This window comes from Zea mays, chromosome 9 (assembly GCF_902167145.1).
Source record: "Zea mays cultivar B73 chromosome 9, Zm-B73-REFERENCE-NAM-5.0, whole genome shotgun sequence".
Classification (NCBI taxonomy): Eukaryota; Viridiplantae; Streptophyta; class Magnoliopsida; order Poales; family Poaceae; genus Zea; species Zea mays.
The window spans coordinates 25279117-25284813 of NC_050104.1; positions in this window are offsets into that span (position 1 = coordinate 25279117).

Genomic DNA, 5697 nt, shown 5'->3' on the forward strand with positions numbered 1-5697 from the left:
TTGAATAATCATTCTTCTTACCATGTTAATGTGGTCTGTAATAACGATTCCATTAATAATATATGGCATTCCCGTTTGTGTCATGTGAATTTTGATGCCATTAAGAGATTAAGTGACATGTCTTTAATTCCTGAATATAAACATGTTAAAGGTGTAAAATGTGGTATTTGTGTGCAAGCTAAGCAGCCTAGAAAACCGTTTCATATGGTTGAAGGCAGAAGTACCACTCCTTTAGAATTAATTCACTCAGATATCTGTGAGATGAATGGTATAATCACAAAAGGCGGTAAAAGATACTTTCTTACCTTGATAGATGATGCTACCAGGTTCTGTTATATTTACTTACTCAGAACCAAAGATGAGGCACTAGAACACTTTAAGATCTATAAGACTGAAGTTGAAAACCAGCTAGACAAGAAAATTAAAAGGTTACGGTCTGATAGAGGAGGTGAATACCTTTCTAACCTTTTTGATGAGTACTGCAAAGAGTGTGGAATCATTCATGAAACCACCGCTCCATATTCACCTTAGTCAAATGGGGTAGCTGAAAGGAAGAATCGAACAGTGTGTGACTTAGCTAACGCTTTGTTGCAAAGTTCGGGGATGCCTGACATCTGGTGGGGCAAGGCAGTACTCACAGTGTGCTATGTCCTGAACAGAGTGCCGCCTCGCAACCGTGAGGCCACACCCTATGAAGGATTTAAAGGAAGGAAGCCAGATCTTTCGCATCTTCGGACTTGGGGTTGCCTTGCAAAGGTGAATGTCCCGTTGTCGAAGAAGAGAAAGCTAGGCCCTAAGACCGTAGACTGTGTCTTCCTGGGTTATGCACATAACAGTGCAGCTTATAGATTTCTAGTGGTCCATTCCGAGACAAGCGAAATCGATGTAAATGTAATAATGGAGTCTCGGGATGTGACATTCTTTGAGAGCATCTTCCCTATGCGGGATAAGGAAGTAGTAGCCCCAGATGGTTCATCTCGGACATATTCTCTGTCCTCGAGTGTCCATGACCAGACTCCAGATTTGGAGTTAAGGAGGAGTAAGAGACAAAGGACTGAAAAGTCTCTGGGTGATGATTATATTATTTATCTAGTGGATGAAGAACCACGCTCCCTCACAGAGGCATATACATCTCCGGATGCAGAGTACTGGAGGGAGGCTGTCCGTAGCGAGATGGATTCAATCATCTCGAACGGAACTTGGGAGATAACTGATCTCCTAGCTGGTTGCAAGCCTGTGGGCTACAAATGGATCTTTAGGAGGAAGAGGAGACCTGATGGTACTATTGAAAAGTACAAGGCCTGTCTTGTGGCTAAGGGTTTTACTCAGAAGAAAGAGGAGGATTATTTTGATACTTATTCTCCGGTGGCTCGATTGCCATAATCCGTGTGCTTTTAGCACTGGCAGCTGCTTATAAACTTCTTGTTTATCAAATGGACGTAAAGACAACATTTCTAAATGGAGAGCTGGAAGAGGAAATTTATATGCAGCAACCAGAAGGATTTGTGGTTAAAGGACAAGAGAGCAAAGTGTGTCGCTTGATTAAATCCTTATACGGTCTTAAGCAAGCTCCCAGACAATGGCATGAGAAGTTTAATAATACTCTGACCACTGTCGGGTTTTGTGTAAACGAAACCGACAAGTGTGTGTATTATCGCTTCTCTGGGGGCAAAGGTGTCATCATGTGCTTATACGTTGATGATATATTGATATTTGGGACCGATTTGGAGGCTATCATGGAGACAAAAATATTCCTGTCCAAGAACTTTGATATGAAGGACTTGGGTGAAGCTGATGTAATATTGAACATCAAGCTAATAAAGGGTGAGGATGGGATTACTTTGTCACAATCCCATTATGTGGAAAAGGTTCTGACTCGCTTTGGACATATGGACTGTAAACCAGTCACCACGCCCTATGATCCATCCTACACGCTCAGTAAATATGAAGGTGAGCCTGTGAACCAGCTACTATATTCGCAGATCATTAGATCTCTCATGTACCTGATCAGTGCAACTAGACCAGATATCTCATATGCAGTATGCAGACTGGCTCGTTATTCGGCCAGTCCAGGAGATAGACACTGGGTAGCCTTGTACAGAGTGCTTCGGTATTTGAAGGGAGCGATGAATCTTGGTATTAAATATACCAGATTTCCGTCAATACTTGAAGGATTCAGTGATGCAAACTGGATCTCTGACTCAGATCAAATGAAGTCTACAAGTGGCTATGTGTTCACTTTAGCTGGTGGGGCCGTGTCATGGAGATCGTCTAAACAATCTGTGTCGACACGTTCCACCAAGGAGGCTGAATTAGTTGCACTTGATTCAACAGCATTGGAGGCTGAATGGTTGAGAGACCTGTTGTCAGACCTTCCAATGCTAGCAAAGCTGATACCGGCTGTCCTAGTATACTGTGACAACACTTCTGTGTTGCTGAAAGTGAACAGTAGAAAGGACAACCAAAAATCCTTGAGGCATATCAGAAGACGACTTGATTCATGTCGGTATGCTAGAGAGACGGGTGTAATAACCGTAGATTACATCAAGTCTGAAAGGAACCTTGCTGATCCTTTCACCAAAGGACTGGCTCAAAAGCCAATTCAAGCAGCGTGCATGGGAATGGGACTCGTACCCTGTTAGCGGTTTCAACTGTGGATAACTGTCCTATGTGACCGGAGATCCCGAGATCCAGGCTCCAGGAAACGAAGCACTGTGTAACCAAGAGCACAAAAGACAAAGAGTCTCATGAGCTGCCGTGCTCTGTCTGTATGGCAGGTTGAGCAATATGCTCTTAATGAAGTCAATGCTATAAGCAGGGAAGTTGTCCTACAAAATTTCCTTAACGATTTCACCTATATGAGCTGACTGTGGGGTCGCAGTCCGGGAGAGAATGGGGTTTTCTCTCTAGTGAGTTCATGAATAGATATTAAAGGGCATGACCGTAACGCCCTGCCCCGTAAGAGAAGCAGATAATCTGCCTAGTACTATGTGCCTTTTGTACGAAGATTCTCACACTAGGGTTTGTGGATCAAGGCGTAGTCCTCCGCTTACTCGTGCAGGGTTGGAGTACACTTGGATAGGCTTTGGTTCAAACCTAACAAGTACCTCTGCAGAAAAGTAGTATATAAACAGTACGGGAGCTCAATGACATTGATCAGAAAATAAGAGTGAAAATGGTGGGGATTGTTGTCCATTCTATGGATTTTCACTTTATTAAAAAAAATAAAGCCACCCGGGTGGGCCGCTTCAAGGCCGACTGGACGAGCAGCCCACCAGAGCAGCAGGTTTTGAGGGCTTCTGTTGCCGCACGAGGGTGGTGGAGCGAGGAGCAGAGGCCGCGCGTGGGCTGGTGGCGGCGCTCAGGGCTGAGCGGTTCAGCTCTGGCCGAAATCCATGTCGCCCGCTGCGTAAACTCCTCTAGTTCGGCTCCATAACTATGGAGATTTGCTCCCTGCTCAGCACCTCGCATAAAATCGCTAGCTCTCTGTTCCTATTCCTCCTCTCGGTTTTCAGTCACGGTTTGGATTGATTCCTTCGATTCTTGGTGTTCTGATGTTAATCCTGCTGGTGGAAGAAGGTGGAGGTGGCACTGCTTGTGCGCAGTAAGGTTCTCCTGCGCTCCGTTGTCTCACCAGTGCACCTGTGTGGTGCTCTGTCTGTTCTGATTATTGTCCACCGTGGCTTGGTGCCTGGGCTCCCTGCTGCACGGTGTTCGTCTTCTCGGGCTGGTGCCGTGGACGTCTCCCTCGGCTCCGGCAGCGGCTCTAGTATCTCTGTCAACCTCCCGCCATGCAGGCCCGGACGTGGGCAGCGGAATTGGTTTTCTGGGACAGAACCTTGTGTTCGCTGAGCTGGTCTTCCCACGTAGACAATCTACGTGCTGTGAGTTATTCGTTGTCTCACTTTATTTACTGTTTAATTTTGTGCAATCTGCTAGTATTAAATACTTGGGTGTGATTGCACTGTTGTGGACGGATTTATGTGCTCGATGATGATAGCGGTGTAGTGAGACAACTTGAGAGTCTGTGTTTTATTGTATTATCATTTTCAGCATTGATATTATTTGTGCCTAATTAAATCTCTCTTTGTTGAGGTTGTTTACCTGTGTTAAATTCTGTTATTTTATTTAGTACACATCTCCTTACTATTAGTATTTAGATTTGATTATTAGGCTTATTACATCTGATCTAAAACCCTGATTTGGTAAGATATGACTGTCACGTTAGTCGAGGATCTCTGATCACCTATTAGCGTTGGAGGGCTGTTTATTACAGCAACCCGTTATTTTGAGAGCAATACTTTAAGATAAACAATCATGTTTATTTGTTTAATCTGCCTTCTTCATCTGCAAGCCAGGTTTAATTATAAAATGGACCTAAGATGCTATTTTACATGTTTACATGTTCTAGAATTGCTACTGTTCATTGCTGCAATAATTATATATGGCATTTGTCTGAGTTATAGGCCTGTTTTATTCGGAATTATAATATTTAATTTATTTAAATATGAAGAAAGCATGTCACTTATTTCTCTAATATTACAACAGAAAACACCGTACCATTTGGATCTCCTACTGATCTTATGTATTCACTTAGTGTTGTCTATTTGTTTTGGGGAAAATGCTCAGCTATCAATGTACAACAACTGTATACATTCGTATGTTTGATCTTGGTACCGAAGAAGCCACGCTTACCTCTGCGTTGCAATGTGACGCATCTCTTGGCTAGGCTAGAAGCTGGCTTGTAAGTTGAACTTGAAGCCGAACATGTAAGATTAACGAAGAAGAAAGCAGACGCGGGTGGTGTTGGATCTTTTATGGGTTTGACCCATTTATTAAATAAACTCTAAGGTGTGTAATGGTGGAGAATACCAATAGTATCACATTGGAAGTCTAAGGGTCTTTTGGCTTGACTTATATGGTGTGATTTATTCCACTTAACTTGAGAAGTCAAGAAATGGACAAGAGCGTGCCACACGCGCGCGCGCCGCCGCCGGCCGGGCGTGGCATGGCAGGCGAGCGGGCGTGGTGTGATTGTGTTAATTTTTAGCACTCACTAACCGCGTTAACCTTTCAGTTACCTGTCTCTTCGTCAGCCGATCCTTCAGCTGGCCGACTCATGGCATGACTCGGCTAGAGCTGGCCGACTCTTGGCGTGACTCGGCGACCTTTCTCCTTCAGCTTCCCTCTGCGAGAGGTTAAATAGAGGAGCACCCCTGTCACTCGGTACACGCGAGAAACACTTTCAGTCTCACAGTCCAGCCGCCGAGTGAGGGTATTTTCATCTCGTGACTCTGCGCGCACAGAGAAGCGAGAGGGCAGGTGCCTCCGGAGCCGGTGCCGTTCGAGACCTTGCACGGGGATCGACAATTAGGTTTTTGGGGAGCGTCTACGCGACTGCCCAAAACATCTTCAACATGACAAAGGAAGCTGGCTAAGGATCTGGATCATCAGAGCGCATGGGAGGGTATGATCAGTTTATTTACTTACTGTTTTGTGTTCTGGAGATTATATATGTTTCATATATTCATTTATGTTGTTTCATATTTACGAATGATTTTATCTTATCTGTTCTGTCTTATTATAATATGATAGATCTGTCTGTTTTAATTTTACAGTCATGCTATTTATGTTTCTATCTGTTTATTTTCATTTGTTCAGTCAGTATACATGTTTATCGTATTTATATGATTTATA